This window comes from Ambystoma mexicanum, chromosome 3q, assembly GCF_040938575.1.
Source record: "Ambystoma mexicanum isolate Mex_15411 chromosome 3q, UKY_AmexF1_1, whole genome shotgun sequence".
Lineage (NCBI taxonomy): Eukaryota > Metazoa > Chordata > Amphibia > Caudata > Ambystomatidae > Ambystoma > Ambystoma mexicanum.
Genome location: NC_090926.1, coordinates 568,617,691 through 568,642,410, shown reverse-complemented (window position 1 = coordinate 568,642,410; position 24,720 = coordinate 568,617,691). Strand labels below are relative to the sequence as shown.

Below are 24,720 nucleotides of genomic sequence, written 5' to 3'. Positions count from 1 at the left end.
AACCTTGCACTACTGTGTTATCCTTTGTAATAATTGTGTCTAGATGAAGGCCAGACCTAATGTGTAACTATGTAACTTTGTAACCATATACTGTTATTTCCTCTTCTGTAAGAACAGCGCCTAGATGCCCTCGGGCTAGGTGTGCTATATGAATGACAAAATAAATAAAATCATGCAAATGCTCTTTGTATGAGAACATGAAAGACAACACAATATCTAACCAGAGTGAATTCTTATCTAAATTACAAAGAGATGCTGACCGAATCCTTTTGAAGTGGGAAGTATCGAGTGAAATCTTGATCTCAAACCCAGACAAAGCAAAGCGAGCCTTACTGAGAACCGATTGGATCACAACCAGAGAGTCATTTTGCAATATTAAGTGCTAAAAAAATTCTGCGTTTCAGAAACCAACTATATATGTATTGCCATACTTAAGATTTCCAAATCTTCAATGGTTTGCCGAACTACTGCGTTTTTTCCTAAATCTGGTGAAAACTAATGAAACCACGAATATGTGGCAAAATCTAGAACATAAAAGAAGGTGAATGCTATCTATGTGGCGAAGGGTATATCCAAGATATAAGACACCTAATAACTTGCACAGCCAAATTCCCCGTAAGAGCAAAATACTTTGTGGTTAAATGCACAAGAATTCTGGCACAGGCTGTCATCTGGTAAGGAAAGCTTATCTATAGAGCTTCTGAAATTGCTGAATGAAATGCACTTTATAAAAATCTCCTCGTAAGAAGAAATGACTGCCTGTTATTAGCTATTTTCCATGTTTACTCAGTTTTCATTTTTTTTTCTTTCTAACTTTAAAGGAACTGTTTAAAAAGTATATGTATGAAAGGCACAAATTAATATATTTTTTAAAAAGAGACGGTACTTTAATGGACATTTTTAAATCTAGAATGTGATCTGCCCCATAGGGTAGTGAAATAAGGGAAGGGCTTGTCATAAGCTATCCTTGAGGGAGGATGAGTGGGTGCATTTGATTCTAAGCAGATAAAAGCCGCAAAGACTATCACGGCGTAATCCCTGCAAGGGAGCAAAGGGCACAGATGGTGGAATATGCGCAGCATGAGAATATTTAACAGTAACACGCGCCAGAAAGACTGTTACTGGGTATGTAGCGTTTGTCATATATGTTTCCTAATTAGGAGGTACAGTATCTGGCTCACTTAAACAGTCTTTTCCATGATCTGAAATAGCATTTAAAGGTTATCCATCCCTCAGTTGACTGATTTCTCTCTCCCTGCCAGTGAGGTGAAGAGTGGGGAAGTTGTTTATACTTTTCAGTATAATTCTTATTTCAAATGGATTGTGTCCTCCCACATATTCCTTATCTTATATTTCCAATATCCAGCTTAGCTGCTTTGAAAAAACAATTTCAGCAGAGGACACTGCCCTTCGATGCCTGTCGACTCGATATCCCTCGGCAGCCTCCATCTCAATGTCGACGTCATCGAAGGCATATATAGCATGCGCAGCGTCCGTTGGCTTCAGTTCTGTTTTTCATGCCTACGGTATTCATCGTTCCTTTTTGAAAAATCTTCGAAAAATGGCTTTGTCATCGGCGTCTTCTACTCCGAAGTCGGGTTTCAAAAAATGCTGTGACTGCAGTTTGAAGATGTCCATTACCGACCCCCAAAGAATATGCTTGTGGTGTCTGGGATCCGCTCATCCGTCATCGGAGTGTGAGGACTGCCTGTCCATGAAGTCAAAAGCCCTGAGAGATTGCAGTGGGAAACTTGCGGCAGGTAGGACCATAAATCCCCTATGACTCCATTGACAAGATAGACTTTGGACGAGTCGAGAACTGTTTATCCTCGCCGTAAAAAGAATAAAAGATCCAGATCACGAAGTGGTTCCCACCATTCGTCGTCATCAAGACATTCAAAGAAACAGCGCCATATGTCGCCATCTTAGTCTTTGAGTTCCTCTACGGAACGGGTCAAATGCCCAATAAAATCAGCATCACCAGCCCAGTGCGAAGAGTTTAGACTCAAAATGATGAAAATATTTGCGAATGCGGCCTTGACCCCCTAGAGTACTGTCAAAAGCCAAGCTGGGGTCTAAAGACCTGAAGAGCATAACGCCTGTGTGCCTTCGAGCCCGGCAGGCAAAACTCCTCGAGAGCAGTCTAGGGATCCCTTGAGTCGAGGAAAAGTCTCTTTGAAGACTGAGTCATCGATGCCATCGGCGCCCAGCGACTCTTCATCATCGCCATCGGCGCCGCAAGACGCGTCATCAACATCAGTAGCAAAAACCATTGATGCATCGGGCTTCGAGCTCCTCAATACTACAGATGTCAGGTCGTCAATGCAGGCATCAAAGACGTCGACATTATCAACAAATTCGGCACCTTTGTCACTGAATATTATGACCATCAGGTATTATGGAAAAAAGATACACCCCTTTTCTCAATTTAAAAGGACGCAGAGCCATCATCGGATGAATCAAGACCCTTTGGCCTCCAGTATGGTACGCCATTAGTTCCTGATGCCCTAATGTCTAACAACAAATTCAGAAAAAAGGATCTTCAAGACCGTCTACCTCTGGTGAGGTGTCTAAACCAATGGCATTATGTAGTTTGGCAGATCAGATCAATCTGATCATGCAGAAGTTACCTATAGGCAATTGATGTCGAGGGTAGTTTAATACATGGGATGGACTAGACCAAATCCAGTTTTCTAACAAGATGACCTGACTGACATTCTGGACAGGCGACCTCAGGAAGAACCAATTGTTCCATTCCTTGCAGCTTTGCAAAAGCACGCAACTGCCAATTGGGAGGCACCTGAATTGAATCTGGCTGTCAACAAGAAACTGACTTCTAAATACAGGGTGTCAAGCAGTGATCCCTATTTGTCAAAGCACCCAACTCCGGAGAGTCTGGTGGTGCAAGCTGCCACCTCAACCACTAGACAAAATGCCTACCCTATGGAAGAAGTTTTTTCGGCTGGAAGTATGGCCCTGAAGTCAGCAAATGCCATGTGCACGTTGGCTAGATTCACTCCTAACCTTTGGGAGTGTATATCCATGGCGACTGACCATCTCCCCGAAGGGGAAGAACAAGTCGGGTTTTTGAACATAGTCAAGGATGGAATGGACGCTATGTGTGAATCCCTTCAGACTGGTCCCGACTCAGCTGACAGTATCAGCAGAGCAATGGTGGCTAGTACAATTATGCGCAGGTTTGCCTGGTTGAGGGAGTCCGGATTTACTCCAGATGTTCAATCCAGACCGCCTAACATTCCCTTTGACGGCACGCATTTGTTCGCTAGCAAGGCTGATGAAAGTCTGGAGAAACTGCAAACTTCAAAGACCGCAGCCAAATCCCTGTGCAGCGATTACTCAACCTCCAAATCGCCCCACAGGTAAACCCTGGAGGCGTAGGTCCTTTTGTCACTACTCCATATTTGTAAGATGCAGAGGACAGTCAGTTCTAAGAGGCCAAAGAAGATTCCCCCGTGGTGGACGGGGAAGAGGTACTAAAACTGCCTCAGCAGCGGCTGCTTTGCCATCCGCCACTGCGTCAGCCGCCCCAAAACCTCTGAGGACTTGGTTCACAAGACTGCAGTGGGAGGCAGACTGTCACAGCATCTGAACGAATGGCAGGCTATTACTTCAGATACATGGGCATTGGAAACAGTTTTGAACTAATAAGAGTATCAATCTAATGGGACAAACAAACTATCTTGAACAAATAAGAGTAGACGTGTTAGAATCTGTATTTTTTTGATCTTGCAGCTTTAATCACACACTAGTTCTGATTTATGAGCACAATACTACACAAATAATGTGCATTACCATTTGTGATAGATAACGCTGGACTTCACAAGAATAGGTGCACTAAGGAACCACCTGCACTTCAATTTCCATAAATCTTTGCAGTGAACGGGAGCACGTTCCTGCAATGGACACGCTGTACAAAATGCGGCGGTTACCTAGCAACCAACACTTTGACACACACGGCCGCGGCTGGATAGAAACGCTTTACTCGTGCGCTTGGGAACCTGAGCTTAAGTATACTTTGATTTTTTTTCTACATCTAAGATCATCACTACATAGTGCAGATGTCGTATGAGTCTAACTCCGTAGTAAGACGCTGTTATTTTTAACAGATCACAGGTGGAAAGGATCACTAACTTTAATGCAGCTCGAGGGAGAAGCTTCACTCTGCATGGAAAGTTTATCAGCTAATACATATAAGGTGAGCAACATGAGGAGTTGAAGACACATTACCGTGTAGCAGGGCACTAATGAGAATATGGAGACAAAAATGTCACACATAAATATCTATACATTACTCTCTTTAATCGGATTAGCGGATTGGCACGCAAATTAGACAACAGGCACTGACAGCCACTTACCTGTATTTCAGGTCACGCACTGTTCTCCGAAGGGTGAAGCCTTCACAGACCATATTCTTGTTATTACCTCATTCAAGTACCAGCACGTTTGTACCGGAAACAATACAAATACGTTACAGGTAGATATAGTAGAGCATTCTGACCTACAAAGTGAGGTAATCTGATTACTAATTATTAAGAATTACTCATAATTCGATGTTATTTACATTAATTGCAGGGCACTATCTATGGCTATAGAATTATCTAAGTAACCATCACTCCACTTGGTGATCGTATGTCAATGAGACAACAGAGGTTAAATATCAGTACCACGTGATACCAAAGCACGTGAATGGACCACTTTTGGAGACTGCACCACAGATGAAATCATATAATTGTATTGATTGAAAGACTTGAACATATTGCTCCTGAAGAAGAGAGATTATCTCTCGAAACGCGTTGAGCTCCTTTTTGATTTTTGAATTTTGAACTTTGAATTTTCTGTTAAAAACTTTTATATGTTTTTCAAATTGATTGTTAAGGTTCCTCTGGTATAAAATATATGTATGAGATTAATACATTAACCTGAATTAAACTGTATCTTTGAAATTATGAAATTGATAACTAATGAGATCAAATATTTAATGTACTAAATGAAATGGTGATACTAATTTCGACTGGACGTGATTGCCAGTACCAATAGGTGTGAAGGGGACGGGAGGACTCATACTCTGGGTTCTCCATTCACTTTGTTCATTGGAAACAGTTGCCCAGGGTTACTGCCTTCCCTTTCTAAAAAAAAAAGCCTCAGTCATCCACTGGGGAACAGCTCTTTCAAAGTTCCAGATCCGCTCCTTGTGCAGGAAATATTTACCCTGCTAGAGAAAGGTGCTATAGAACCAGTACCTGCAGCGTAGAGGAACAAGAGTTGGTACTCTCTGTACTTTCTAATTCTAAAAAAGTACAGCCGATTGAGACTCATCTTGGACTTAAGAGACTTGAACAAGTTCCTCAGGAAGAACAAGTTCAAGATGGTTACCCTTTCTCAGATCCTACAGGCCCTTGAGCTTCAGGACTGGATGGTATCATTGGACCTTCAGGATGCTTACTTTCATGTGCCAATCCATCACCAGCACAGACAGTAACTGACGTTCGTCGTTGGCGGTTCTCATTATCAGTTACAAGTTTTGCAATTTGGACTGAGCTCCGCCCAAAGGTTTTCACCAAGTTAACGGCGGTGGTGGCAGCGAGTCTCGGGAGGGGGGGGGGGGATTCAAGTCTACCCCTACCTGGACGATTGATCAATCAGGGCCAGTTTCCCCGAACAGGCTCTGGAACATCTCAGCTCCACCTGTCACTCCCTTCAAAGACTAGGCGTCTTCCTCAATTTCAAGAAGTATCACATGATACCATATCAAAGGCTCCAATTCATTGGAGCAGTCTTGGATGCATCACTGGGAAAAGCCTTGCCACCAGAGGTGAGGGCTCAAGACATTCTGCAGATGGTCACCAAATTCCAGAGTGCCCAACATCTTCCAGCCTTTGACTTTCTGAGGTTGCTCGGCCTCATGGTATCATGCATTTTTCTGGTGCCAGAGGCTCACCTGAGAATGAGATCTCTCCAATGGGCTCTCAGGACTCAGTGGTTTCAATTCTCAGGAAGGATGTCAGACCACCTACAGATTCCGAGCAGTCTCACAGGACCTTCAGTGGTGGGCCTGCCAGAAGAACATTCTGAAAGGAGAACCTTATGCCTGGCGATAACAGTAGTGAAGGACGCCTCATTCACGGGGTGGCAAGCACACACCAACGATCTGACAATCAACGGTCGTTGGTCTCCCATCAGAGTACAAACTACAAATCAACCTTTTGTAGCTGATGGCAATCGGACTAGCGCTGAAGGCCTTTCTGTCCTCTGTACGTACGGGGAAAGAATGTCCTGATAATGACTGACAATACAGTGGCGATGTACTACCTCAACAAAAGAGGTGGTGTAGGGTCACTACTACTGGGCAGAGAGGCAATGAAGCTCTGGTCCTGGGCAATCCGAGAAAGGATCTCCTGATCGTCAGTTCACCTAGCTGGAGTGGAGAATACAGCGGCGGACGCTCTGAGCAGGCAGAGCAATGTCTCCCATGATTGAGAACTAGCTCAGGAAGTCCTTCAAGAGATCTTCAGCCTTTGGGGAACCACTCAAGTGGATTTGTTTGTGACCAGTGTCAACCGGATATACAAATGTTTCCTCTCAGATTACTTTTTAAGTCCCGATTTGGTTTCTCAATTTGATGTTGAAAATCATGTGTGCTCCTTTCGAGCCTATACACTCCTGTCCTTTGAGGCTGCTAACCTTAAAAACCATCTTCTTAGTAGCCATTACATCTGCCCAAAGGGTGAGTGAACTTCAGGCTTCATCCTGCAACCCTCCATACACTATCCTTTATAAGGACAAGGTGGTCCTTAAGGTGAAACCCACCTTTTTACCCAAAATAGTATCTGAATTCCATCTGACTCAGAAAATGACTTTACCATCATTGTACCTTCCTCCTCACCCTGGGAAGGTAGAGGAGAGGCTACACAGGCTTGATCATGCACTAAACTTCTAGATCACCAGAATGGCAAAAATAAGACCAGATGACCAACTGTTTGTTGGCTACTTGAGCCACAAGTTTGGTATGGCTGTTACTAAAGGACATTATCCAGATGGATAATACTGGCAATATCTGAATGCTACGGACTGGCAGGAAAAGATCCTCCAGAAGGCCTTCGGGCTCATTCGACCAGGGGCATGGCAACTTCCTCTGCGTTACAGAGGGGAGTACCAGTAAAAGAAATGTGTGCGGCTGCCACATGGTCGTCCGTACATACTTTCACCAAACATTACAGTTTGGACTCTTCAGGCCAAGAAGACTTGTTTGGTAAAGCAGTGTTGCTTTATGTGCCCACAGACCCATGAGAAGTACTAAATTGTAATGAAACATTCTGACTCCCTCCTCCAAAAATACTAGAAACTACTTTGGGTGTCTATCATAAGATCAGGAATACGTGGGAGGACACAATCCATTCGAAGAACAAGTTACTTACCCATGGTAACATTCTTTCGACTGGATGTTCCTCCCACGTGTTCTTTATCTACCCTCCCAACCAACCCTGCAGTAGAATTTCCTTTGCTATTGCAGTCTGCGCTCTCTCAGGAGGGAGTAACTGGCGGATATGTGATGGATCCTACATTTGTAAAAATAGAACTGAAACCAAAGGGCGCTGCATGTGCTATATATGCCTTAGTGGCGTCTACACGCAGTGCCCTCTACTGAGAAAATAAAATTCCAGAGCAGCTAAGCTGGATATTGGAACTATCATACGATAAGGAATACGTGGGAGGAACATCCAGTCAAAAGAACGTTACCAGGGGTAAGTAACTTGTTCTTCTTTCTGATATCCAGGTCTGAAGACCTTCTTTTGGTCTTCCCTTTGTTTTCCCCTTTCAAAAACATAAACATTTTGTATACCTTGGGTGTCAAACAATCTCGTATCCTGTAGACCGATCATTGCATAGGTGCCCAATATTTGTAGAATCTCTAGTCTTTCCAGTTTTTTACCCCATACAATTTTCCAACCCACCAATTCTGTCTTTAGATTTTTACTACATAATTAATTTTCTTCCTTCCCTCGTACTACCCTGCCTGACCAAGAATCTCCACTCCCATTCTTAAGCTGTGCCAATGGCAGCCTCATTTTTAATAAAACACTTTTAAAAGACTTGATTTCCCTTTTTCTCCATTAAATTCCAACCAATCGAATATCCTTTGTATGTAATACTCTTTTGGGGGTGTCAATGCATTACATCGAACATATTTCTTCGATTGAGTTAGTCACCTTTTGTTCCCTTCCAAAGATATTGGAACATACAGCCCTTCAGGTATATTGCTGTTCGCACTTTTTTTCTTTAATTTATTTCTTCTTTCTCCCCGTTATTTAATGTTCCCTTTTTGTCTTGCTATTCGTCACTTATCAATATCCTGGTTTTGTCAACTATATTCTACCCCTTGTTCTCTGTTTGCTTGATTTACTCTTGCTGAACCTTATCAGTGTTCTTCCCCAACCCCCCTTTCGTTTTGATTTCCTTCACAAGTTAAAGATGATTGGGCAGCCACTATATCTATTTTCTGTTCACACTCTTCCGGAATCTATTTCTTCTCATTCATTTATGACCTGCCTATGCATGGTAACTCAACTTCATATATACATTCTTCTGTATTTTGTTCTTTATCATTCACTCACTGAGGAAAAAGTAATTTCTGTGAGGGTGTAGGAGACTGACAAGGAGGGGTCATTGTGTGGGTTACAAACTTTTATTACTTCCATGGGGCTTGCCCTACCGCAACCTAGGAAAACTTGAGTGAGTATCGGAATGTCTGTCAAAATCAAATGTTCCCCTTCCTCCGTCAGATACCAACTAATCTAACCCTAGCACTATAAACCTATGTTTTTAATCAAAGTGAAGTTTGTGTTTCCTTCACCAGGAGAATTACTCTCTTCTCCTGGTTTCCTGCTTCTGCATTATATCAGAAATGGCTGCTTCAGTGTTCAGTTATAAAGGACCAGGGAAATGAATCCCTTCTCCTCGTCCTTCTGTAACAGTTCTCCACTGTGGTCTTTGAGCACTCTTGCAGAAAACTTCAATCGGTCTCTCTAACTCCTTCCTGGAAGAAAAACAAACTCCTAGCTTAATTTGGCTTATTTATAATGCTTATGAGGGAGATTGCTTCCTTTCCACTTGGCCAGCAGAATTAGCTACTGTCTACTTGCTCAGTGGTATGGGGTTGACCAATGCAACGAGGGAGATGACTCCTGAGGCGTCTTGGTTTGGCTTCCCAGACACTTGCGGTCTTCCCACAGTTATCTGGTTATCCGTTGGGACACTGCTCTCATACTTCCCAGGGTCACTGGTTCCTTCGTCTACTTTTTGCTTCATCTGCGCGGCTCCATGGCAGGCTCCAGCTGGTGGTCTCGGCACTGTTCCCAGACCTCATGGTCCACCTTTCTATGGTCATTCCACCACCTAGATTTCTTCTCCCTTCTAGCGAGTCAGCTCCCAGCCGACTCCTGGGACGTTCTAGCGTTCTGTGAGGTCTCTGCCTGGAGGAACATCTTCTCACAGTCTCTGGTCCTCCCAGTTTGAATCTTCTGGGCAGTGCTTGCGTGCTACTGGTTTCCTGATCGGAGTTCTCTAGTCCCTTCTGGTTTTCTAGTTTATATTGTTTACTCTGCCCTTGCGTAGCGTCAACACCATCTTGAAAAGACTAATTGGCGCTCTTCATGCCTCCATTGAGCCACCTTGTTGCAGCACTTGGCTGGGTTTGCATACAGCTTCTCATGTTCTTCTTCGTTCCAGTATGTCCTACATTTGTCAGTCATAACTTTAAAGTAACACATGGTTCCACTATCCATAGTGGGAGAGAAGGGTGACCATGAGGGGTAGGGGGTTCTGTGATAAGGTAGAGAGACTTTTCCCCAGGCCAGGTGGACGTCCTTATCTTCAGGAGGTCCTCCCGCATATTACCACCATTAGAGGGATTATTGGGTAGCAGCCTCACCTCCCTAGCCTCTGGGGAGAAGGGACGAAACCTGGTGAATACTCGCATTTTCTGTTTTCTGATCGAATCCAGAATTTTTACTTGCTACAATTTCTTTCTTTTTTTTACCTTTTCATTCTATTTGTGCCCACCCCTTACTCCCTTTTTATAGTAACCACCCCTATTTAATTCCAGTTTAATCTCGACTACTTTATTTCTAATTGGTTCCTTGCTCCCACCGATTCCTCATCTTTGATATCACCCTGCGAAGCTCTGGGTTGTAAACTTTTGTGCCACTGGATATGTCTGGGCCAGTTTATATTGAGGTGCTGCACCTCATGTCCCCTAGTTACTTTTATGCGTGCACTGCTCCCTTTAGGAACACCACTTCGTTGAAGTCCTTTGCTTCTTGTTTTTGACATCCTGTCTAATATCTGTCGTCCTGGTTTTTAACCCTGTGTTGACTGTAGACATCGGATGTCTGTCTCAGATTCTCACAGAATCTGTCTTTATTGCCTCAGAGAGGAGCACAACATGCAGGATTGTGGTTCGTGTCAGTCGATGCACCCCCAGGCACTTCATGAACGGGATTTGAAACTGTTCTCCTTTCTCTGCAAGGAGAAGGGTGACGGAAGGGATTTTTCAAGGTCAACGGCATGGAACGCTAAACCGAAAAATGGCCCCCCAAGGACGAGAAGAAAAATCATTGAAAGGGGTCTTGTTCAGCCGGTGGGTCTTCAAAACCCATTTGTTTTTCCTCACAGAGGAAAAGGAGTCCCTGGCCCAGGTACAATTCAGAGGATTATGCACCTTGGTTACCTTTCCCCACACAATTCTCCACCCCGGAGGAATGGGAGGCCTTTCGCCTTAAGATGCTTGATGTCTTTGCAAGGTCCTGGCGTTGATGGCTTCTGGCACAGTGCCATTGGCATTGGCCTCTGTGCTATCAAGTGGCCACCATGCTTGAACGAGCTGACAGACTCCACAAAACCCTGCGACTGTACGCCTGTTGGCTCTGCCACAGCAAAAATGTGTAAGGTTCTGAATAGAAGCCGCACTGCTTAGTCTACTGACATCTGTCTTCCAGCCCGTCCGTTCCCTTGCCGTGCCCCCGGCGCCAGGGCTCCTCAGGAGTATGCTCCACTCCCTTGGGGTATATTTCCCGTATGGAAGGCCTTTATAATGACGAGGGAGATCACATTCCTTTTGGATTGGAATACCTACACCCCAGTGAAATGGGGTACTTCCTAGAGGAGTTCTATGCGGACTGTGGTGGTTTGCTGGATTTTACTACTAATTTACAGGATGCGAGTGGCCTGGACACCACCAGAATTGGACATGCTCCGTGCTCCTAACCCAGGAAAACCTCAGGCTGCCTTTTAGCAGCTGATGGCAAAGGTAGGATTATCAGCCGCCTTAGACACAAGGTGCAGGACGAGCTCACTGGCCTCCTTGATGAAGGTCCACAGAGAAGGTAATGCCCTTTAATCAGGCAGTAGGGCGGACAGTCCTAGAATTGTGGTTTAAGCCAGCATCTCTCCCTGTGATGGACCAGGACCGAACGAGGCACAGTGAATCATCTGAGCTTGTTCCCCAGACCAGGCATCTGCACGTTTCTACCAGATGTGCATTCTGTTGCACAACTTGGGCTTCTCGCTGTACTTTAGAAAGTCTCAAGTTTTGCTGTCCCGGTCCCACCTCGTTCGTCTGGGTGGTCTTGGAAACTCACCTAGGCCTTTGCCTTCCCACCTGAGGATCGAACATCTCCAAGATGGTTTGTGTCCTACAAATGCAGTAAATAGTTCCTAATTCAGCTTTTCTGTGTTTGCTGGTGGTCTTATGGCCGCCTGCATTCTTGTAATAAGAGGCCTGTCTATGCATGAGGTTGCTGCAGTGAAGCCTTTGTTGTCAGTGGTCTCAGATTTAGAGCATTTCAGAGAATTAATATTGCAGAGCCCGTAGCCCCATGTGTTCCAGTTTACCCCTTTTTTTAGTTTAGGCTATTGTGTGAGGCGTTAGTGCCACCTATAAGATGAAACTATTGCATTGGAGTATAGCTGGGAAGGAGATGAGACGGGAGGGGGAAACAGTTTGTGGGCATTAGACATTTTACTCACCCATAACCCTGCTAATTTCTATGCCCTGGAAGGCTGCAGAAGTAGGAGACTGACGCATGATTGTTGGCATAAACTTTTTATTATCCCAGAAAATATAGAAAACCTAGCTGTCCCCATCTCGAAGAGGGGTTTTCCTGCCTCAACTTAAAATACTAAGGGTGCTGTCAGAATGTTTGTGCAAATCAATAGTCCACGGTCCTGTGTCAAAACCCTGCTTCTGTCCCTTAAACTAAATCTATATTTATTAAAGTGTAAATGTCTGGATTTGTGGCTTGGTGAAGCGTTGTTCCTAATAGAATTCCACACCGTTTCACTGATATGCATCAAATTTGGCATAGTTACCTGTTAGGACCCTCCAGACAAATTTGGACACCCAACCCCTGTCCCCAGATTTCGGCACCTTCACACATGTGACAGTTGCCTCAAATTGGCATAACATCAATTTGGTTGTAGAAGGACTGGTCCTCAACCCTAAAATGCACGGTTTCTGGGACATTTGCACCGCAACGAACTGCACTATGCCATGGTGAGGCGACGGTGGAGAGAGCACAGTAGGTCCCAGTATGCAGCAGCATAACAACTCCGTCCCCCTCTATCGTTTGCTCCGGGGTTTGTCAGCCAACCACACACACCCATTCTCAGTGCAGTTTACTTGGTAGTGGATCTTCTTGAATCTGAAGAATGACTCCCTTCTTCTGGACTGCAGCCCAAGGTTCCAACTGTATTTGTATTTTCTTATTTTATTTGTAACTTGTATAGCGCTTTACGCTTAAGTGCTGAACAAAAAAGGACACCCTTTACAGTACAATAAAATGTAATATTAAAAACTAATAAGTATTCATAGTTCTTCTAGATGAAGGATATGATCTTAAGAGTGGTACGGAATAAAGAATAGGAAGTAATAGATCAGAGAGATTGAGGAAGAAAGTTCCAGTGAAATGGAGCTAGCAAAGTGAAAGAACAAAAACAAAACTGTGGCTGGGCACAGGTGGGACGAGGAACTGATGAAATGAAGCCTGAGTGAAGAACACAGTTAGGAGAAGAAAAAGAAACAAGAGAAGATGGTTAAGAAGGTACAAGGCCATAAAGAGACTTAAGAGAGCGGAAATTGAGACGAGTGAAAAGAAAGCCAACCTAGGGTTGATTGAGATCGAGAAATCAAATCACGAGAAGAAAGATACAAGAGACGAATAGAAGCATTAAAATCAGACTTTGGAGTAGCCACACGAGAGACTGGAAGACCAAAGAGTGTAGCGGAGCAATAGAATCAACGAGAAAAAAGTTCATGAAGAAAATAAAAGCTTAATGGCATCAAACGGTTATAGGTCATAGTACCGAATTAAAAGGATCAAGTCAATTCGACCGAAAAAAAGGATCGACATTTTTTATTTATTTATTTTGGGGTGGTCCCCCCAAACCTCTGTTTTTAGTGTAAAAACACCATTTTAAAGCTAAACTAGAGGAACAAAAAAATACATTTAAAAAATAAATTCGATCCTTTGGTTTTCGGTCGAATGCACTCTCACCTTTTGCATTCGATCCTTTTGTTTTCAAAACTTTAACTGGACACTGCATCAAACGTAAGAAAATATTGGAATTTACGAATGTTGAAAAGATGATGGCGACAAGCACACAAAGTAATAGAAATACGATTAGAAAAAGACATGTCCATGTCAAGATAAAGATTACTAGCAGAAGATGAGATAGGTAGTTGTGAAGGGGAAATTAAACACTGGAAGGAGAAGGCATGGTATTCGCGGTAAAGAAAAGAACTTCAGTTTTATTGGCATTTAAGACGAGAAAGGGATCTGACCTCGAGGATTTGATAGCAAGGAGACCAGAAGAAAGGTTGTCATGAATAGAAGATGAAAAAGAAGAAAGATTAAAGTTGTGCATCCTCCGCGTAGAAGTGACGATCTGCCTAAAGACGAAATTATGGCAGCAAGAGGAGAGCTGTATATAGAGAGAGAAAAGAAAAGGTCCTAAAACAGAACCTTGGGGAACACTGCGATGATGAGGTAAAGTATAGGTAGAGGACCCAGAACAACATTCCAAATATGCTTAGATCAATATGAGCAAAACAAAGATAACCTATACAGATAGACTGTTAAGCAGAATCCTTACCTGGGGGAATGACTCCCTTCCCCAAGTCTCAATTCCTTTTCAGAGCACAACTCAAAGTTCCCAGTTGCAATGCTAAAAAGCAGCAAAGTTCTCCGTAAAGTTCCAGCTGAAACATCAACCTTCCTTTGTGCCTAGTTTTCTTCACTATTGGCTTCCTCGAGAATGCCTCCCTTCTCCAGGTGTCCTATTCTCAGTGCTTTCACAAGGCCAGGTGGATAGTCTCCTTCCCCTGGGCAAATAGCACAGAAAAGGCACATTTTGAAACCGTTCTCCTTGTGAAATAAAGGGAATGTCTTCCTTTCCCAGCTTACAGCACAAAAGTTAATGTTCCACACAACCAACTTCCTTCCCCTGGTCTTGATTACCAGGCGTATTACTCCCTTCTCCTGGTATCTTGAATCTAGAATTCGTACCCTCTTGTTTACTACGGGAATGCCTCCCTTCTCCTAGAATCTTGACAGTTCCACAAAACCGGGGGGAATGACTCCCTTCCCCTGGGTTCGGTTACCAGAAGAATGCCTCGTTTCTCCTGGTATCTTCAATTCTGATGCTTGTTAATCTGCTTAGAATCACATGCTGTGCATATAGTCCGACATCCAGTGGTAACAGCATAACCATGCTTGTAACACTATCCCTACCGTGACGTGTAGTGTACCCAATATCCGTCATGCGCCGACGTCCCTCAGATTGTTTTTTTCCGCCCAGATAACTGGTCGTCCTATAGCAGAGCTCTTACATAAGAGACAGTGTTTATCATATACCGACTTGTCGGTTATTCCTCGTTAAGTCACTTCGGTCACAAGAACATCTTTGACGAAGGCTGCGGGGCATTAGTCTACGGCGGTGGATTTCAGCGCCTAAGATCCGGCGGCCGGATTTTCCACGTGGTCGTGCTTCTGGCTGACCTTTACAGTAGGGAGAGTGGGGTCGGGTGGCCATATTTTCGGTATGTCTTTCCTCTTTTCCCTTTCGGTCTAGCCATCTTCCCCTTTTGCTATGGAAAGGACTCCTTTTAGGTTCTGCCCTAAGTGTACGGTCAGATATCCTTGGAAGGACCAACACAGGTAGGGTAACGCCCGTCTCCCCTTGGATCACGACAAAAAGCGGTGTGCGGCCTGCGAACTCCTTCAGCCTAAGACCCTTAAGGAGCGCTGTGTAAAGCGGTGGGCTGCGTATGGTATGTCGCGGGTGGAACCCCCACCGCCACACCCACGGAGTGACAGGGGCACTTCAGGTGACCAAACATCCGTTGCGGATGTGATAGACCTTGAAGCTGACACTTCTAGGTCTGGCACGCCCGTCCCTGACCCTTTAAGGCCTGACTCAGGGTCACGCTTCAGGGACAACATCCAGCGACAGAGGCGTACAAGCGCATCTCACTAAGCACATAACCCCTACGCCTATTTCCACGTCCTTGTCGAAAAAGGTGAAGGCACCAGCAGGGCCATCGAAAATTTCGGCGCTTTCCTCGGATCATGCAGATCCAAAGCCTTCCCCGCATCCGCATCTTGCGACTTGGCAATCAAAAACAAGTAAGGGCGCTACTCCAAAAGCTTCACACGTCGAAGCGCGGAAATCAGATGCTACGACGGTCCCGAAGGCCGCAGTAGGCCCAAAAATCACGCTTGGGCCTCTAGTCGAAAAACCAGCTGCTAGGCCCCCTAACGCTGCAGAAGGCAATACACCTACCGATAGACCATCGGAACCTTTATCTCACGCCGATTCAGCGGTTATCAAGAACAGCATCAAGAGGATTACTGCGGCAGTGGGACTTATCCGGGTTCCGCTGAAAATAATGGGGCAAGCCACAGACAAATCTTTTGATACGCCATGGGGCCCTGATTCTCACGATACTTATGAGGACAGTCGGGAGCCTCTTTCTAACACCCTAAGAGACGCTTTCGGTGCCGTAGGGTGTAAGACAACGTTTTTTCACCAGTAGGCCCTCCTGGGTCCTCCAAATGGACAAGGGAGAAATTTGAGGGGTGTGTGGACCGTCTGGAGAGAGTTCAGTTTTTCTGATTATCCACCCCCGAAAAAGTCTTGTGGAGAGCCTAACCTTCAATCTACTAATTATCAGGAAGATCAGCCTTCTGTCCCCGTCCAGCAGGAAGACATTGTCGACATGGACACCTATAGAGACATTTACAATGAAGAGGAAGAAACTTCCTTTCTACAGAATTATGAGTAACAGGCGGATGCCACAGACAATTGGGAAGAAACCCAGAACGAGGGAACGGACCCATGGACACTTCTCTATCAAGATCAGGACACTGATGTATTGTGTTTGGATTCCACTCCGGCTCGTCAGGCCTTGCCTCTAGATGGCCAGATGCCCTTCAACTCTATGTTGAAGAAAACTGCTGAAAATATTCAGATCTCTACTCAAGAGGCTGTGTCTGAGCAGGACTTTGTAGAGGATATTCTTAAGAAGAAGCCTCCATCTAGCCAAGCCATTCCCCTCCTTAATTCCGTCAAGCGAAGGTTGGCTCCCTCCTTGGTATCACCGGCTCAAACCCGGGCAGTGAACCCAAGTGGAAAAAATTGTTTCGGTCGTCTTCTTCCAACCTACAATATATTAAAGGGCACGCCATCCCCGATTCTCTGGTAGTGACTACCACCCGAAAAAGAGCAGGGGTACCCCTTGCCACTGGGGAGGCACCCCCAGACAAGGAATCCAACCGGCTGTATGCTTTAGGCAAACGAGTCATCTCGGATGCCGCATACACTACGCGTATAGCAAATATCACGCTGTTGGCAAGTGCTGACGCTCAGTGGAACCTACTCAGGAGGTCCCAGAACCCGCCAAGTCCAAACTTCTCTGTTGTAGCCGAGGGAAGGCAGGTGAACCAGAATGTATTAAAGAACACTCTGGACACGGCGGAAACAGCATGCAGGTCTCTGACCCAGGGGACCCTACTCAAAAGACACTCTTGGCTGCGTACCTCGGGGTTTAAGCCCGAAACTCAGGCCTCACTCATCAATAAACCTATTGAAGAAAGTAATCTCTTCGGGAAAGCAGTTGATGAGGCATTGGAAACAGCCAAAAAAGAGCATGAGACTCTTAAGTCTCTGCAACAGATCACACAAAGACCTCCCCCTACCCCCCTCTCCCAGAGAGGTAATGACTCCCGGCGGCCCTGTCAAGGGCAGTCCCGTGCAAATCAAAGTAACTATGGCACAGGGAGTTTCAATACAGTACAAACTTCAGGAAGCCCCGCATACTACCCTTCAAGAGGGTATCGACGAGGTAGAGGCCCCAGTCCTAGAGGAGCCGCAGCCTCCGGTCAGAAATGACCACCAGATCTAGGTCCCCTCCCATGTTTCCCCGGTCAGGGGGCGATTAACATCTTTCCTCATGGCATGGGAGGGGATAACTTCAGACCAGTGGGTCATAAAGACGGTCGCCCACGGGTACTGCGTGGAATTCGCCCGACCGCCACAATTCAGACCACCACGCTCATGGCGCGTTTCACCGGACCATCTGGAAATCCTGAATAGAGAAGTGGAAGCGTTGCTGGGAAAGGACACCATAGAAGCTGTCCATATTCTTCAGGTGAACAAGGGTATTTATTCAGTGTACTTCCTTGTACCCAAAAAGGACCTCACCATGCGCCCTGTTCTAGACCTGCGCCCAGCGAACAAGTTCAAAAAAACCTCCGAAGTTTCACATGGTAACACTACAGGGTGTGATCCCACTGTTGAAACAAGGGGACTACATGGCAACATTGGACATGAAAGATGCATACTTTCATATTTCAATGTTGCCAGCATACAAAAAAATATCTAAGGTTCATGATAGAGGACAGGCATTACCAATTCAAGGTACTCCCCTTCAGCATAGCTTCGGCGCCAAGGGTGTTTACCAAGGTCCTGGCGGTGGCTGCAGCACACCTGCGCAGACTTTCTGTCCCAGTTTACCCTTACCTCGACAACTGGCTCATCACAGGGGATTCGTACCACACACGTTTTGCGAACACCCAATAAACAGTAGATCTTCTCTTCAGTCTGGGTTTCTCGATCAACGAGAAGTAATCCAGTCTAGTCCCCAGTCAAACAAAACAATTTCCGGGAGCTCTAATTCGGACGGAAGACGGCCTGGTCTTCCCCTCCAACGAGAGGGTTCAGATCCCTCAATATGTAGCCAGTCGGGAGGTGATGGTGTGCAAGGCCACGCGCTTGCTAGGAATTATGGCGTTGTGCATATACTTTGTTCCCCACGTGTGGCTGCGCATGCGTCCCATGCAAGAGTGGCTCAACAGCCAGTGGTGTCAGGCCAGCGGACAATGGGAAGATCTAGTAATTGTCTCGCCAGCCCTCGTTCTCTCTGCAGTGGTGGTTAAAAGAAAACCTCTTGAAGGGAAAACCTTCCCCACCCCTGCATTGGAAGCCACACTCACAACAGACGCATCTCTCACGGGGTGGGGGACTCACCTGCTTCACAAAACAGCACATGGAGTGTGGTCCCCTCAGGTAGTGTCCAACCATATAAATTTACTGGAGCTATTAGCGGTGTTGAATGTCTTTCAGATGCAACTGCAAGGGAAGACAGTGCTGATTTTAACAGACAGCGCTACAGCAATGTATTACCCGAACAAACGGGGGCACTCACTCTCCAGAGCTATCCAAGCTGTCCCAAAACATTTGGATATGGGCTCTCAGACACAAGATGTTTCTGTTGTCCCAACATGTTCCAGGGGAACTCAAGCTTCTGACAGACGTGCTCAGCAGAGATTTTCCTCTGCCCGAAGAATACGAATGGCGTCTGCACGAAGACATTGTTTCCAACGTCTTCACAGAATGGGGCTTCCCAGAGATAGACTTGTTCGCAACTCAGGAGAACGCCCAATGCCAAGACTACGCCTCCAGGTACCCCCAGAACCGCTCTAAGGGGAACAGTCTCTAGATAACATGGTCAGGGAAATTTGTCTACGCTTTCCCCCCCTGACTCCCCTTCTCAATAAGATGGTGCACAAGATGCACCAGGAACAGGTTAGCATGATACTGGTGGCCCCCATGTGGGCCCGCCAACCCTGGCTCGCTCATCCGATGAAAATGTCCCTCTCCCCACCAGTGAAACTACGCTACACATACATCATGTTGTCTCAGGACAGGGGAGAGAACCTAAACCCATGCCCACAAACTCGGAACTTAGCAGCTTGGCTCCTGAGGTCATGAGTTTGGACACCAACAGCTCCCTCAGAGGTGCATGGACATACTCAGGGAAGCTAGGAAACCGAACACACGTTATTGCTATGCCAGCAAATGGAAACGTTTTGTCATCTGGTGTAATTCCAAGGGTGTCAATCCCACCGATTGCTCACCCACGCACATTGTGCTGTACCTAACCCATCTGTTGGACACTGGGTTGGTCTTCAATTCCCTAAAGGTTCATCTGGCTGCACTGTCAGCCTACACCACATCACAACAAAAGGTGTTGTGGTGGAAGATACCAGTGATTAAGGCCTTTATGGAAGGAGTTAAGATGATGTGTCCTCCCATTTCTCACCCAGCTCCTGTGTGGGACCTAAATGTTTGTCCAGGCTCATGGGGGCTCCCTTTGAGGCTATGCATAAAGCAAGTCTAAAAGACCTGACTTATAAAACGGTCTTCCTAGTGGCTATCACTTCTATCCGAAGGGTTAGCTAACTACAGGCACTTTCTGTTCTGGACCCCTTTGTTACAGTCCACAGGGATAAGGTAGTTCTGCGCACGCACCCCAGATTTGCGCCCAAATTAAACTCAAAGTTCCATGTGAACCAATCGATTGAACTACCTACCTTTTTCCAGAATCCCACTAGCATGGCCGAAAAAAGCCTACACACACTGGATGTGTGCAGGGCAGTCATGTTCTACCTGGAAAGAACTAAACCACTGAGGAAAACAAACCATTTTATTGTTTCAGTAGCGGCTGGTAGAGAAGGGGATCATGTCTCTAAATCAGCTATCTCAAGGTGGATTGTCAAATGCATCGCACTATTTTACACTCTTGCTAAGAGAGAACTGCCCTTCAAGCCCAGAGCACGCTCTACTCGAGGCACTGGGGCTTCCATAGCATTCATTGCAAATGTTCCCCTTCAGTCCATTTGCAAAGCGGCAACCTGGAGTTCTGTACACACCTTTACAAAACACTATTGCCTAGACACTCATTCTAGGTCTGCTTCTCAGGTGGGACAAGCAGTACTAAGACATCTTTTCGAAGGGATTGTGTCCTCCGACGTATTCCTTATCTTAGATAGAAATCCTTCAGCTTTGCTGGCCTCGGAAAATTTTTTTTTTTTTTCGCCAGAGGGCGCTGCGCGTCGATGATCGCCGAGTCGATGACCCTCGACGGCCTCCGTGCCGACGTCGACGTCATCCTGCCTATAAAGGCCGCGCGCAGCGTCCGTTGCTCAGTTCCGTTTTTCCGCGCTTCGTTGTGCCTCGGAACACCGTTGCTCAGTTCTCGTCAAGATAACGTATATAATAACTACTATTTACCTCGATATCGATGGCATCCTCCTCCGACCCGACGACCCCTCGGTCCGGTTTCAAAAAGTGCCGAGACTGCGGGAAGAAAATGTCGTTGACGGACCCTCACAGGGTCTGTTTGTGGTGTCTGGGAATCACGCACCAGAGTTCGGAGTGTGAGGAATGCCTTTCCATGACGGCGAAAGCCTTGAAGGAGCGTAGGGGGAAGCTCGAGAGAGGTAGGTCAACTTTAACTTCCTCGAAAGCTTCTTCGGTAGAGTCGAGACGTTCGTCTCCTCACCATAAAAAACACTCTCGATCTAGATCACGAAGTGGCTCCCACCACTCGTCGACATCGAGACACTCGAAGAAGAGACGTAGGAGATCCCCTTCGTCATCTTCGTCGAGTTCTCCTGAGAGAGTTCATTGCCCCACAAAACGCAGCTCGCAAGCTGAGTGGGAGGAATTCAGGAAAAAGATGCTAAGCGTCTTCGAGAAAGCGGCCTCGTCCCCCTCGAAGACAGCTGAGGGTGATACCCCGGGTAAAAAACCCAAAAAATCTAAACGCCGCGAGTCGCAGTACCCGGCGGAAAAGTCAACCCGAAAGCGCCTCGAGCCATCGGGAGATAAAGCATCATCGACGCCATCGTCGAAAACTCCTTCGAAACAGAGGTCGGCGCCATCGACGCCGTTGTCGAAGGATTCATCGGCGCATCAGTCGATCGAGTCGACGCCGACGTCGACGCCGATATCGACGCCGGTGAAGGAAATAACCACGGCTACTCCACAGCCAACGGTTAGACAAAAGACCTCCGACTCGACGCCGAGAACGTCGACGTCGTTCTCGAGCAGGACTCCGATCCTTTCGAGTTCTTCGAGGCCTAGTACACATTTCTCGACGCTTTTCACGGCGCCTTCGAGTACTTTCACGTCGGTGTCGACGACATCGACGTTTTCAAGGCCTGTGATGATGGCTCCTTCTGCATTGGAAATGGGGTTTATACCATTCCAAAAACCAATGTATCCCCCTTTAACCTCGATTTTTGAGGAAAGGGAGGATTCAGACCAAGATATTGATTTACAGAGGACCACATCACCAGAGCCAGAGACTTTCGCCTCTGAGGAAGGAAGATTAAAAAATCTTCAGGATGCACTTCAGGAAGCTAGTGGCTTGGACACTTCTCCTGAAGCAGAATTTATCAAACCAGACCCAGGAGAACATGCGGAGACTCCATATAGAGCTCTGATGTCTAGAATCATAGAATTTATGGGTTGGTCTGCACCTTCTCCTGCCTTTCAGCAGGATGACCTCACTGACATACTGGACAAGGGCCCACAGGAGGATCCTGTGGTTCCATTTCACTCTGCTCTACAGAGAAGGATTTTGACAAACTGGGAAACGCCAGAAATTATCCCGGCAGTAAATAAAAAACTGTCAACAAAATACAGGGTGGCTAGTTCTGACCCTGAATATTTGTCAAAACACCCTACTCCTGAGAGCTTGGTTGTACAGGCTGCAACCTCATCAGGCAGCACATCTGCATACCCCACTGCTCCGCAGGATAGGGATGACAAAAAGTATGATGCCATGGCTAAGAAGGTTTTTTCTGCCTGTAGCATGGCGTTAAAGTCTATTAACGCGACCTGTACGCTCGCTAGGTTCAGCCACACCCTTTGGGAGTGCGCTTCATCAGCGGCTGACTGCCTCCAAGAAGGAGAGGAAAGGGACGCATTTTTAAACATCATCAGGGATGGTAAAGATGCGATGTGCGAGACCCTACAAACTGGCCTAGATTCTGCTGACAGTATCAGCAGGGCCATGGCGGCAAGTACCACAATCCGCAGGCATGCGTGGTTGAGGAAGTCTGGTTTTGCCTCTGACGTGCAGACCAGGCTTTTGAATATGCCCTTTGACGGTTCTACCCTCTTTGGAAAGAAGGCGGATGACAGTTTGGAGAAACTGCAAACGTCCAAGGCAGCAGCCAAGTCATTGGGAGCTGCTATCCGTCAGAATACCTTTCGTCCTTCGGGATCATCGTGGAGAGGACGGTCCTTTCGTTACTATTCCTCATATGGAAGGGGCAGGGGACGACCGGCTCAAAGAGGCCAAGGAAGATTTACCCGTGGTGGACGGGGTAGGGGAAAGAAAGCCGCACCCGCAGGAGCAGGAGCCACTTTACCTTCGGCAACTGCATCAGCCGCTTCAAAACCACTCTGAGGTCTCCCCTCACAGAACACCAGTAGGGGGCAGGTTAACTCACCATCTGACGGAATGGCAGGCTATTACGTCAGATGCTTGGGCTCTGGAGACAGTGGCCCAAGGTTACTGCCTGCCCTTCCTACATATCCCTCAGAGTCATCCACCGGGGAACAACCCTTTGAAGCTTCCAGATCCGCTCCTCTTGCAGGAGGTTTTAGACCTGCTAGAGAAAGGTGCCATAGAACTGGTACCTGTAGCGGAAAGGAACAAGGGTTGGTACTCCCCCTACTTCATAATACCGAAGAAGGACGGAGGACTGAGACCCATCTTAGACTTACGGGAATTGAACAAATTCCTCCGAAAGGACAAGTTCAAGATGGTGACTCTCTCTCAGATCCTTCAGGCCCTCCAGCTTCAGGACTGGTTGGTATCTCTAGACCTCCAGGACGCTTATTTCCATGTGCCGATCCATCCCAGGCACAGGAGATACCTGAGGTTCGCAATTGGCAGCTCTCATTATCAATTTCGAGTTCTGCCATTTGGGCTAACCTCCGCCCCGAGGGTCTTTACCAAGCTAATGTCGGTTGTGGCTGCAAGTCTAAGGAGGGAAGGGATTCATGTCTACCCTTACCTAGACGATTGGTTGATCAGAGCTGTATCTTCGGAACAGGCTCAGAGACAACTAGATTATGTTTGCCACTTCCTTCACAAGCTGGGCTTCTCCCTCAATTTAAAGAAGTCACAGATGATACCATCACAGAGACTCCAATTCATTGGAGCAGTCCTGGACACTTCCCTGGGAAAAGCCTTGCCACCAGAGGTGAGGGCTCGAGATATTCTGCAGATGGTCATCAGATTTCAGAATGCCCAATATCTCCCAGCCTACGACTTTCTGAGGTTGCTAGGCCTCATGGCATCCTGCATATTCCTCGTGCCGGAGGCTCGCCTGAGAATGAGATCCCTCCAGTGGGCACTGAGAACTCAGTGGTCACAGTTCTCAGGAAGGATGACAGATCTCCTTCGGATCCCGGTCAAAGTAGCCCGAGACCTTCAGTGGTGGGCCTGTCGGGAGAACATCCTGAAAGGAGAAATGTTTTGGCAACCATGGCCGGAGATAACAGTAGTCACGGATGCCTCACTCACGGGGTGGGGAGCTCACGCCAACGACTTGACCATCAGCGGTCGTTGGTCTCCATCGGAGTCCAAACTACATATCAACCTGTTGGAGCTGAGAGCCATCAGACTAGCGCTGAAGGCTTTTCTGCCGTCTGTACGGGGAAGAAACGTCCTAATAATGACGGACAATACAGTGGCCATGCACTACCTCAACAAAAGAGGAGGCGTAGGCTCACTACCACTGTGCAGAGAGGCGATGCAGCTCTGGTTTTGGGCAATTCAGGAAGGAATCTCTCTATCGGCAATTCACCTAGCCGGAGAGAAGAACTTGACAGCGGACGCTCTGAGCAGGCAGAGCACAGTCTCTCACGAGTGGGAGATAGCTCAGGAAGTCCTTCAAGAGATCTTCGCCCTTTGGGGAACCCCTCAAGTGGATCTGTTCGCCACCAGTATCAACAGGAAGTGCGACAGATTTTGCTCAAGGGAATTTCCCCCGAGAGGAGCTCTAGGAGATGCGTTCGTAGTGGACTGGGAGTTCCCACTTCTGTACGCGTTCCCTCCGGTCCCTGTCATTCCTCAAATGATCAGGAGGTTGAGAAGGTTTCGGAAGACCATGATCCTAATTGCCCCGGATTGGGCCAGGAGAACGTGGTACCCGGACCTTCTAGACATGTCCATCTGCCCTCCAATTCGACTGCCATACAGAGAGGATCTTCTCTCGCAGAAGGAAGGTCAGGTTCTCCATCCAGCCATCAAGACCCTCAACCTTCACGCTTGGTGTCTGA

General features: G+C 46.7%; 1 protein-coding gene across 3 annotated transcripts in view; it reads left to right on the top strand.

The window, feature by feature from the left end:
- The window catches only part of FBXW11 (F-box and WD repeat domain containing 11), a 1,385,831-nt gene that overhangs the window by 1,289,911 nt on the left and 71,200 nt on the right, over positions 1-24,720 (top strand). The gene's annotated exons all lie outside the window — the stretch shown is intronic.